This window comes from Passer montanus, unplaced genomic scaffold (assembly GCF_014805655.1).
Source record: "Passer montanus isolate IOZ18808 unplaced genomic scaffold, ASM1480565v1 scaffold7, whole genome shotgun sequence".
NCBI lineage: Eukaryota > Metazoa > Chordata > Aves > Passeriformes > Passeridae > Passer > Passer montanus.
In genome coordinates, this window is record NW_024372147.1 from 1,749,972 (window position 1) to 1,762,814 (window position 12,843).

The following is a 12,843-nucleotide window of genomic DNA, read 5'->3' on the forward strand; positions in this document are numbered from 1 at the left end:
GAAACACAGAGCTTCTAGAGCCTGAAATTTATTTGTAACAACCCACTGTTAAACCCGTCTGTTTCAAATTTGTGCATGAGAGGAGACTAATACTACAGATTTGTAACAGTGCTAAAGATGATATGATAAATACCTTTTGTCACATGTTGGTTAAGGAATTTTATAATGTGGATATGAATAAAAACCAGTGATGAGCATAAAACCACTAGAGAAATCAACCTCAAAAGAAAAAAACCTCAACAGAAAAAAACCCCAGTGGTCTTCTGATAGAGAATAATTTGCAGCATTGATCTTTTAAATTTTATCATCATTTGTAACTGGTCTAGTATGAATTTTGTAGGTTTAACATGGTTACAAGTTCTCTGAACAAGCACTAATACATTTTATTATAATTTTAAATAGAGTGCTGCTGAGGCTAGCAAAATGACAGAGATCTGTTTTTCATTTGTTGTAGACTTTCTGAAAGGACCTCTTGTGCTTTATCCCTGTTGTTTCTTAATTAGGTTCTCTTTATCCCACGACAAACACTATTATTTAGTAAAGTGTATTATTTATCTATATCCCATATGACACTATTATTCAGACACAGATCATACGTGTTTTCAGTTCCATTCATGCACTGGCACAGCTTGGAGCAGCACTAAATCATGTCCATTTCTAATTCTTCTAAGTGGTACAGAGCAGCCATAACTGAACAGAGTGTCTGGAAAAGTATGAATCATCAGGATGTCAGCAGTGCAAGGGCAGCTCTGACAAAAGATGCACAACGTCTTGCTGATGGAGTTTTTGCTCCACTCTCCTTACACCTTGAGAAAAAAACTAGACAGGGCCAAGCTCCCTATCTTCTCATCCTTTTGGTCATCTGTTCCCATGTACAGCTTGGCTCTCACCCTGTGGCATAGAGAAGGATTTTTGAGAGGTAGTAAGTAATGCCACAGGCCCCACATAGGTTTTGTATATTGAGGACACTGGAAACATTGAAAATAGGTAATGTCTCCCTAAATAATTTAGTTACTTGTTTTAGATGTTGCATTTCACATGTTGTAATGTATAGCCACATATGATCATGTTTAGAACACTTCACTGCTGCATCCCACATCACAGAATCATAGAATAAGCTGAGTTGGAAGGGACCCACAAGGATCACCGAGTCCAAATCTTGGCCTTACACAGCACCATCCCCAAGTCACACCATGTGCCTGAGAACATTGTCCTAATGCTCTAGAACTCTGCCAGGCTGGTGCTGTGACCACTTCCCTGGGGATCCTGTTCTAGTGCCCAACCATCCTCTGGGGAAAGAACCTTTCTCTAATGTCCTACCTAAATATCCCCTGGCACATCTTCAGGCCATTACCGGGGTTCTGTCACTGCACACCACAGAGTAGAGATCAGTGCCTGTCTCTTCACTTCCTCTCATGAGGAAGTTTTAACTGCAGTGAGGGCTGTCCTCAGTCTCCTCTTCGTGCTGAACAGACCAAGTGATCTCAGCCACCCACACAGATTCCCCCAAAGGCCCTTCACCATCCTTATGACCCTCCTCTGGATGCTCTCTAACCGTTTAATGTCTTTTCTATATTGTGGTGTCCAAACCCAGTAAGTACACTAAGAAACCACACAGAAAGCTTTTTGCATTCGAGGTACTTGCCCAGTGTCACTTAAAGTTTCCTTCTCAATTACTAAAGTTACTGATGCTTTAATTTTTTTTTCTTTACATTATGGCCTTATAGTATTTAGTTAGTCCTTGGAAAAGGCAAGGATTTATGACTTCTTAGAGGCCACAAACCCAAATAATAAAGATGCAGAGCAACCAGGCTTCTTTAGTCCTATCATTGGAGTGTACTTTTTTATTTATAATAATTATTATACTTGCTTTTTAAATCATATTCCTTAGTCCCCATTTCTACAACATTTTACAATGCCAGTATCACGTTACTCATTTACTAGATGGAGAAAAACAGCCACTTAGAGGAAGCGAATTCAGCTACATATCATGTTTGATATCACATTATTTCATGACAAAAACTATTTTGTGAGATCAAATACGGAAGAACCTCTAATGGTATTGTAGCTGCTGTCAGAGACTTTTTATGTCCTATGAAATGAAAGAAATATGTAAAGGTAAGAAAATACATACTTAAATCTCAGGCTTGAGCTAAAGCTCTTAAGCAAACTTCAGGGCACACCTCTGAGATAACATGGAAAATAAGGAATGTGACTGTGAGTACAAGAGAAACAGGGGGATGCAACTGTTTCCAAAATTAATAAAAATTTTATGGAGCAACAAGCTCTATGCCTTAACCTTAGGATTGTATGAACAGCTCTATGAGCTTTTGGGCTCCTACTTTGTGATTTTTAATACATTAAGATTTATTTTATAGGTGACAATAACTTCACATTTTGACATTCAGATATGGATTAATTCAACACTATTTAAAAATATGTATTTATTTGTAGTTTACAGATACATACTCAGTCTTTTCATCAACATAATGCAATATTTATTTTGCTATTTCATTTTGCATGATGCATTTGTGTATATACCTTCATTTATAGAGGTATTCGAAAAAATGTTTTCCAGCCAGGCTTTATGTGGTCTGTACAAAGCTGTATAAAGCTCTTTTGAACAGTATGAATTATATTAATGTGACTATCAGCTGTGAATAAGATTCGGTGTATTAGATTATAGATCATTTAAAGGTGACCCAATGTAGGTATTCAGTTAATGACACAAGAAATTAAGGGAACAAAGGAACACTGTATTAATGAGAGAATGATGGAAAACAAATTGCTATTTCATCGGAGATGTCACAAGGAAGGGATTAAATCTGAAGATAAACAAGGTTAAAGAAAGGTTAATACCAATAAAGGAAGAATGATTGCTAAAATAACTGAAAGGATATTTATGAAAGAGTGCATTCCACAGACTTGCAAATATGAGTACAGCAGGCAAAGGAGTGTGGATGACAAACTGTTTAAAGAAGGAATGAAGGCAATGGAATACTAGAGTTATACTTCCTTTGGGAGGTCAAAAAGCATTGCAGTGTCTAACAGGCTAAATGAAGGAATGAGAAAGACAAGGTTTTAAGTACTGTATAGAGACTGTGGGGGGAAAATTTGCAATCCACAACTGCTGTTCTTATTTTCTGTCATAGAGCTGTTTCAGCCACTTTTTGATTAACACTGGAATGATTCTACAGACTTCTCTATACTATTTTGGTAGCTACTTTAGGCAAGCTACTCAATAGTGGAGATCTTTTCAATTTTGAAGGGATCCCAACTGAGACTTTTTTTTTGTTCTATGAGGCAGTGGTCTGCAATACTGAAAACGTAATTTGTAAAGGCTTAAAGGCTATGGTCGTAGACTGGCCTATGCTGCCGTGAACAAATGATCATATACAACATTCAGCAAACACAGAAAAATGCAAACCATAAAGATGAGTTTTTCAAACTGGTTAGCTAACAAGGCCTGAATGAGATCAGTTTAAAACCAAAAAGAAGCATCTTCTCACTGTCTCTCCATTCAGCCCTCTTTTCTTATGTTCTACGGCTTTTTTTTTTTAATAGCGAAGTCATCATGAGGAGTACTATGATGCAAATCCATGTATTGAGTAAATATTGGTAATTTCTTCACTTTCATCTGATGCATAACATTTTTGTTTACATGTGGGATTTGTTTGGTTTTGATGGAGACATAGGCTTGGATAAGCTTATAGATGAAGAAACAGTCTCTCGTTTCAAGCAAAACTATGTTAGTATGGCAACTGTGCTTCCATTTTTAACAAAAGCATTTAATCCATATAATAAAAGTCAGTTATAGAGAAATGTATTCACTTAAAGGCTTTTGTTTCCTCCTTTTATTCTTACACTTGTCTTATACTGCATGGACAATTACTATCTTGATGCATTTTTAGTACATTTCTAGTACATTTAGTAAATTTCTGTATTTAATGGAATTAGAACTTAAAAGTCATTTTGCTTGCAGTGTTTTACAGTGTTTTGGGCTTGTTTGGAATTTCAGTTTCAAGTAGTGACCAGCTCTCTCATACTTTTAAACTGTGAAGAAAAATGAATTCATTGAGATTTACTTGCTTAATTTGAAAATTCATCTGTAGTAATCAGGTTTGCAAAGGAAAAAGCTAAAGACTTTCAGTGTGTGATATCTTTGAGTTCACTGATTTACTTTATGATAGTAACATTATTTTGTAAGACTTAATGCTTCATAACTTACAATGAGGTGGAGTAATGGAATTTATGAAAGAATATGAAGTTTTGTAGCTGCATACCAATTCTCAACAGGCAGTTTCCCATATCTCCAACCTTCTGAAAATTGGTTCAAGTACGATCTTTATCACATTTTGCTGACTTTTTATTACGGCTCCTGCTTGCTGCCAGCAAAAACAGTATTTCCCCTTTTATCATCTTAAATTTCAGTTAAACCGCACAGGTTCTAGAATGTGTAAATAACTCTTTTAGTTAAGGAGAGTATTTTATATAAAGCAGGAAGGAATATAGTCACACACATGAAACTGAAATGCTCACTGGAATATTCCATACTGTTAATAGTTGTCAGTAAGAGAACAAGTCATGGCAAAGTCACTAACTTTCCATCCTGTAGCAAGTATTTCATGCATCTTCTGTATATGTTACAGCAACTTTTTAGAATATCAATAGGGAATACTACAGAAATTACTAAGTGCTCTGCTTCAATGTACTGCCCTTCTTCTGTGGAACAAACTTTGGAAATGCTCTCCAGTATTCAAGGGTTCAGCAGAACACAACAGGAGGAGGAAGTCATGGAAGATTTTTAAAATTTTTTATTGTCTCAGTGTCTTGGGAATAACTGATGTAACTCATGTTTTCTTTGTATAGCACCTGCTGTGAGTGCAGACAGGTACAGGAAAAGGATTTATTTTCAGGATTATTTTCCACAAGAAAATTTATAAACTATAGATAAAAACATAATTACTGACCTAAACAGATCAGCTTCTCTAATAATATTTTGGAAATATATATAATAAGATGAATTATGAAAATCTTGACTGTGCCAAGATTAGCTCAGTGACTGATACATGGTACAATTTCCAAATTTTATCCTTGTGACCATGTTTTATACCAGTCACAGAAATAGCAGACCTGCCTTAACAGAAGGTAAGGGAGCTCCAAGGATAACTCCTCAAATCTGGTTTAAAGAACATTCAACAGCACTGGTCAATTCTGGGCCAATTTTTTTGAATCCTATAGCAGGTCCCCAGCTAAAGACTTAACAGTGTTTGCATTAAGAAGAAACCAAACATATTCATCTATCACTTGGGATACAGAACACAGAAAAAGTTCTTGTCTTGCCTGAGAGTAAGTAAACATTCCCAGGACATCAAATCAACAGGAACTACATTCCAAATCAACAAAAAAAGAGGAAAGATAAAATTATTCTAGTGTGAACATACTGACTGTGTGGCATGCACTGTTCACAAAGTTCACCAACAGGATTTGCAGACTTTGATACCTCCAAGGAGCAAACTCCCTTCTCCTTACTGAAGACAGCTTCTTTGATGGAAAAGCACCAGCAACCATGAAATTATACTGCGAATCAAATGGGAGATATGGGAGAAAATGAACACCTGAACTCACAGAAGTTAAAATGCCTAACTATTCGGCTAACAGCCGCTCAAAGTACAGTATTTTAGTGGATAAATTTTCACATATATAATCAGTATTTAGAAATGCCACATCTGCCTATTCAGAAATCCCTTACTGTGGCTAAAACAAACAGCAATACACTAATATGTATTGGTGACTTGTTACACACTGTGGTCTTCTCTGGGAATCTCTTTAATATGATTTCAGCTTTGCTTGCCACTGCGGTGGTCATGTAGTTCCCATCCCATCTGTGAAGGACAACAATATGGCTGCAGCATTTACCTTAGCTCCTTGTTATCTTTGTTTTCTCTGTACCAACCATTCTGAGCTAGCCGCAGATCTACATGAAGGTATATACTCAGTTAAGGGGTCTGGGGGCATTTTCCTTGGTACTTGTCTGTTGCTTAGAGCAGTATGTCCTCTGTAGCTAATTGTTGTGATGTGCATAAAATATATTATGTATGTGGTAGTCATGTGCATTAATAATTATATTTACCTTGCACCTTTGTGCGCCTCACCTGCAGTTCATCCCATCAGTCTACCTCCCCCAGCATTTATGCTAACATTCCAAACTTCTGAAAAGCTTAAAAGAGCTGGGACTTTTCTTTTTTTTCCCCCTCTCTTCCTTTTTCCCCCTCAAACTTGCCAAATATACATTTCTTTCTCTTCCCATAACAGAGGACTTTTTTCCTACAAAATTAATACTGGCCAAAAGATCAAATGTAGATATTTTACTCTGAACCGAAGTATAGTATCTGCTGTGTCTCATCAAAGTGCAAGGCTTAATGAGGGGCTTTGGCAACATACCTTGGGCAAGAGGAGATTGCTAGGGTTCTCAGAGAGCAGCCAGGAATTCTCTGGTATGTGGAATATCCTTTCTGAAATATTCAGGACTTGAAGTAATGGAATTTTTATTTGTAGCAGTACTATTTCTGGCGACTTTATAGTTTCAAATATTATTTGTACATGTCAGAGATTTACTATTAGTAATACTCTAAGGCAGCTGTATTAGCTCTATATGTAGTAGTATCTGTTATTAAAGATCAAGGTTAAAGAAATAGTTCCTATGACCATTTTTTTAACCTCAAATGTTTTGCATTTATTAAAAGTGGGAGTGGAAACCTCCATACAGACTGTCTGAAGTAACATAACATTTGTATTGGCATTGATCTGATTTGTACTACCTATTTCATTATTCATATCATTGCCACTTATTTTTTGACTATTTAATATGAGGGTCCTTTGTAGGTAATATTACCAAGGGTTCTTTCTACCTACTGGAGTTTATTCATATTAGTAATTTACTTTCATATTTGTTTTTTGTTTGCTCATATTTTTACATATTTATCTATTATATCCTTTCCCTTTATTTCCTTAAATGCTCTAGTTTGGCTTGTTTTAAAATTCTGGTGTTTATTTTAACAGCTCCTATTATATTACAGTGATCTTTAGCCATACGTTCAGGTGTGCATGAGATCTTTTTGTGCGGTTGGCTTGTTGAGCAGCAACAAAATTGTGTAAGTTGACGGTGTATGCATCAAGCTGATTAACAAAGGCAGCTTTTTGCTATCTGACTATGGGACAGAAATACACTTTGGACAACTCTGGAATATGGTCAGCCAGGAACATGAAAAATGATGTTATCAAACTTCTTCCACTCAAGCTTCTTCCAGTGTACCAGAATCATAAAAAGTGTCATGAATGAAACAACTAATAATGCTGACATTTAAGAAAGCATTAACACAATTCATGGTAGAAAACAAATACAAATTCTTCCATGTTTTCACTTGACAAAAAATAGGAGTAGAATGATTAAAAGAGTTGCATGAGTTATGAACTGGACTCACTGTGTGAATATGGGCATTACATACAAAGCTCCAAGTTGTGGTCTGCAAATGTGTTGGACGTATGGGAAATATTCCTGACAGTTTGTCTTGATGGATTGCCTGATGACCAGTTGCTGTTTCCCAAGAAAGAACTTCGAAGTTTTTACAAACAAGCCTTTAATTCATAAGGTGTTTCTGATTTGATAGGATGAAATGGAAAAAGTAATTCAAGTAATGCACGGGGATTTCACTATATGGATAGGTTGAATTTGCTTTTGTACTGATAGGAATGTCTCATTTCATAGAAAATTGAAAGCAGTGGTGATCAAAAAAGAGGCAACCTGTAAAAACAAAAAAAAAAAGAATGCAAGAATACGAAAGCTGAATGGGAGTAAGGAGTTTGAACATCAGCTGGTCTTATAAAATTGAGAAAAGAGAAATAGCAACTTTAACTTCAGGTGCCATGGTTGTCATATGTTCAAGCAAACTTTAAATCTTGAATACAAGTCTAATACAAACTAGCCTATAATTCAGACTAATGATGTAATTGTAATTTAATTTAAAATCCATATGAAAAGTAACAATTCAACCTAGGCTAAAGACAGAGAGTATTTTGCCTTAGTAACTTTGTTCTTTCTTTTTTTCTGTTTTGTTTTTCCACAGGTAGGAATGCAATGAGTGCTTGACAATCCAGTTGCTTCATGGAAGAAATAAGGACAAGGTGGTGTAAGAATACATATTTGGAGGAAGATGCTAGGAAACAGAGAATTCTGTGTGCTGATGGCTTCTCAAAAAAAAAAAAAAAAGGTGGAAATATAGTAGCAACTTCCCACCAGCTCTATTTTTCAAACAGTGAACACAGAAGTAAAACCAGGCAGGAGTGAAAGAACTACCAGGGTAAACAGGAGAAGGAGCTGAGTAGATGAGCTGAAGAGGAAGAATGGGAAGAACAGAATTAAATACGACTGTGCAAGTAGGCTAGAGAGTAATGAGCAAAAATGCACCAAGTAGTCAGGTTGTGTAGCATTGGTATTTTCAGCAGGACTGCTTTGAGGACCAGTGTCAGACTACAAGTCTTGGTAGTTTTATTCCTGATGCTTTATAACAAACTGAGGGACAGCACAGTTCACCCTGTCTGTATTTCTCATTTTGGCACCAACACGAATTTCAGTAAATTGCATATTTATTTCCAGCCCTAAGTTTATTCAAAGCAAAATTTCTTATTTACTCTATGTCTGTACTCATACTGATAACATTTTGTTCACAGGGACACAAGGACCTTCTGTGTTCAGAAAACTGAAAAGAAGCAAAAGTTTAACATGTTTTGCACTTAGTCTTACCACAAGTGGTAAAGCTGAAGGGTTTTTTTCATTCATGGTCAAAGGACAAAGACTGTGGGCAGCCACCTTGGCCTGTCCACTGCCAGAATTCAGTGCACGCCGGCCGAGAAGACACAACCCAGGCTGGAGCCGCCATGTCCCTGTCACTTTGGTTTCCCTGGGCTGCACACGCAGGGTCAGACTGGCTTTGCCCGTGTCACTGGTTTTCAGCGTGTGTTTCAGACTGGCTTTGCCCGTGTCACTGGTTTTCAGCGTGTGTTTCAGACTGGCTTTGCCCGTGTCACTGGTTTTCAGCGTGTGTTTCAGTGTGCCCGGTGAGTTTCCAGCGTGAGGGCAACAGAGGCGCCTCAGTTTCGCTAGGGACCCCGGGAGTGCACAGGCCCCGAAGACCCACAGGGTTTCTGCCACAGCTCTGCCTCTTGATGTCCCGTGTTTGAGTCAGGACGCCAAGTGTGTGTCGCTGGGGCAGACTGAATCACAGACTCAGAATCAAAGAACCACAAAGTATCCTGAGTTGGAAGGGACCTGCAAGGACCATGGAAATCCAACTCCTGGCCCTGCGCAGGACATCCGCAAGAGTCAAACCACGTGCCTAAGAGCCTTATCCAAACGCTTCTTTAACTCAGACAGGGTTAGTACCGGGAGGCCAATTCCACGGCCAGCCACGCTCTCCCTGCGTTTAGAGCCTCCTCCCAAGCCCCGGCCCAAAGCCGACGGGCGCTGCCCCTGGGTCACCAGGGGACGGGCGGCCCCGCCCCGCCCCTCCGCGCAGGCGCGGCGCGGGGCAGCGGGGCCGCGCGCGCGAAAACTCCAATGGTGCGGGGCGGCGGGCGCGGTAAGCGGCGGGAGCGAGGGGCGGCACGGAGCGGGCGCGGGGAGCTCCGGCGGGACCTGCCCAGCCCCTGAAGGGAGCGGCGGCTTCTCGCCCGTCCTGCCCCCGCTGGCTGCGCCGCGGTGGTCGCGGGCCGGGGGCTGTGGTGGCGGGAAGGGGATGCGCTAGTGCGGATCATCCGCCGGGCTCCGTGCCCTCCCCTTCCTCCCTCCCCGGGAGCTGGCGGCGACGAGCGCGCCGGGGAAGGGATGACATGGGCAGCGAGACGGCGGGCCGGCCCTCCCTGAGGCTTGCAGGTCGGCAGAGGAAGGCGGCCGTGGCGGTGGGGCCGGGCCTGCGCTGTGTCCCGAGCGCTGTGCGTGCCCGCGGGCCCCGTCCAGCCTGGCCTTCTGCCCTCCCAGGGATGAGGCATCCCCAGTTTCTCTGGGCAGCTTGTGCCAGTGCCTCACCACTCTCTGGGTGAAAAGTTTCTCCCTAACATTTAGCCTAAACTTACTCTGTCTAAGGCCGTTTTGTCCTATCACTACACGCCCCTGTAACAAGTCCATGTCCAGCCAGCCTTCTTGTACTCCCCGTGTAGCTGCTGTCCTGGTACTGAAAACATCTGCAAAGAGAGACGTCAACATCTGTCTGGCTATTCCCCCTCCTTCTGGGGAGGAAACAGAGTGACAAAAGGTCATTTTGTGATATATGTGCAAGACCTGCGCAGCAGTAATACACGGCTACCTTCCTAAATGGTTGGTAGAGGGAGGGGGTTTGTTTCTGGTTCAGCAGACTTTGCCAACCTTTGTACTGTGAAATCTGGCACAGACATCTGCTGTGGTGGAGGAACTTCTAGAGTTCCTCTAATGATGAGCAGGCTTTTAGGGAATACCGTCAGAAAATGTAGCTGGCCTTTTATTTAAACTAAAGATTAGGGAAGACAGATGTCCCATAAGTGCTGGGAGAATTTGACATTTTAAGTTTTGGGTTTGGTTCACAAATGTAGGTAATTAAATTTCCACTCCTCTCAAAAATTTTCCGAATGGCCATTTTTCATGTGGGAAGATAACTGAAACAACTAAAATGGCATAATGCGCTTTCCCTCAGAGTGAAGAATCCTTTAGGTAAAAGTACTATGATATAACAAAGTAGTGATGGACTTTTGAAAACCAGGAGAACCTTCAGAATTTGGGATTTTTTTCTGATATGTAATTAAAGGATCTGAAGCTGTCCCCCATCTCTTTTGTGAAAAGAAGGCTTTATTGTCTGCGCCCAATAAATTAATTCAGTTTATGTTCTGAGTTACATGTGTTACTTGCTCCATTGTTTGGGTTTATGCTCATCTCCCCTTCTTAGCCCAAGACTGAAAAGTTGTGTTGTAAGAATTGATCACCGTATGGTATTTGAAGCAGGGGTGGAGACCTGGAAGGCCCAGCGCGAGGCGCTGCCAAATCCATGGAAGCCTGTTGGGTGTGGCGCTGCTGGGGCCGGTGCTCACTGCTGCCGCCTCCTGGGCCCCTCCGCCGGGGCTTGACTCCAGAGAACATGGCGCTGGGAAAACCCGAGTCGGAAATGGAGCCCGGAGGTTATCTTCTCGCTTACAAGCATGGATCCAGTTTTGGGAATAACTTCTGTGCCTTTTATCTTTGTATTCTCAGGAAGTGAGATGTGTGTGATTCTTCCTCTCCATGTCTTTGGCTACTAAAGATTGAACATGGTAATTTTAACCAAGTTTGAAAGCAGGCTAAAGGTGTTATGGTGATTTTATTCATATATGTATGTTCTAAAATTTGAAGGGAGGGTCAAAAGAAAGACTGCTGTTCTCCATGTTGTTGGCCAGGAGTCCTCCAGGACTGGATAACCTCCCTTACAAAGACAGGCAAAGAAATTTGGGACTGTTCAGCTTGAAGAAGGGAAAGTTGTGTAGAGAACTCATAGCTGCGTTCCAATATCTGAAGGAGGCCTACAGGGACGCTGGAGAGGGATTCTTCGTTAGGAACTGTAGTGGTAAGGCAAGGGGCAAAGGGTTCAAACTGAAAGAGGGGAACTTTGGGTTGTGTATTAGGAAGAAATTCTTTCCTGTGAGGGTGGTGAGACCTGGAACAGGCTGCCCAGTGAGGTTTTGGGTGCCCCATCCCTGGCAGCGTTCTAGGCCAGGCTGCGTAAGTCCTTGAGCAACCTGGTCTAGTGGGCGATGTCCCTGCTGTGACAGGGAGGGTTCGGACTAGATGATCTGTAGCATCCATTCCACCTCCTTAACATTGTGTGATGCTGTGATTCCATCTGGTCAGCACATGCATATGGACCAGCAGGTGAGTGCCCATGAAATTAACCACAGAATACCATGGGTGAAAGGGACACTGGTGGAGTTGATGTTGGGGTGATGTTGTGAGGAGTTGCAGCAACAAATGATACCCCTTTAAAGGCACTGGACACAGGTGTTCCATCAGTGGAACAGCCTTGGGTGCTCAGTGTACTTTTAAACTATAATTTCTTTTTCCCTAAGACGTATGTTTCAGTATACTGCCCTACAATTGTGAAGGTGCTGCTTTTGGCAAAGATGTCTTCCAAGAGACATTTGGGTGGAGGATCTTGAGAAGGGTGACAGAGATAGATGAAACAAGTTTTTCTTGAAACAGGAACTCAGAAAATGTTAGAATTTTTAGATGTTAATGGAATAATTCTTGGCATTTACAGGAAGATGTATATATTGCATGAGATCATTCCCAAATAAAAATCTTCAGTGTTTATCAGATGATCTTTAAAAAATTATTTTTAATGAATACAGCATATTTTGTGCCAACATACCTAAACAATGCACAAAAGTATGTCAGATTGTAAAGATCTTGCTACGTGTATAAGTGGTAGAACAGCTCTCAAAAATCTAATCTTAAACGATTCAAGTTTCACCAAGAAGGGTATTCCCAGACAATGTTTTTCAGTTTATACTATAATAAATTGCTGTCATTGTTAATGTTATTAAAATGAAGACAATGGTAATTCTCATTAAAAATCTGTAACTCCTTTCATGCAGCTTTGGGAATTAGAAAATTCTTTCTGTTTGAGACTTGGTGGCACATACCACCAGCTCCCAAGAACACTTCAGGATCGTGCGGTTAGTCTACTTTCTAAGTGACAGGAATGTACAGTATGTTGAATATTATGGGGGTGCAAAATACTCTTTCTCAGTATTATATTAATCATAAACTCATTAAACATAAATAAT

General features: G+C 40.4%; 1 protein-coding gene across 1 annotated transcript in view; it reads left to right on the top strand.

Moving 5' to 3' along the window:
• The first annotated feature begins 9,584 nt into the window (after positions 1 to 9,584).
• Positions 9,585 to 12,843, top strand: part of FANCC (FA complementation group C) — a 77,551-nt gene continuing 74,292 nt past the window's right edge. The window contains exon 1 of the mRNA XM_039729744.1: positions 9,585 to 9,638. The gene's annotated coding sequence lies outside the window, so the exon portion shown is untranslated. The remainder of the gene's footprint in view (positions 9,639 to 12,843) is intronic.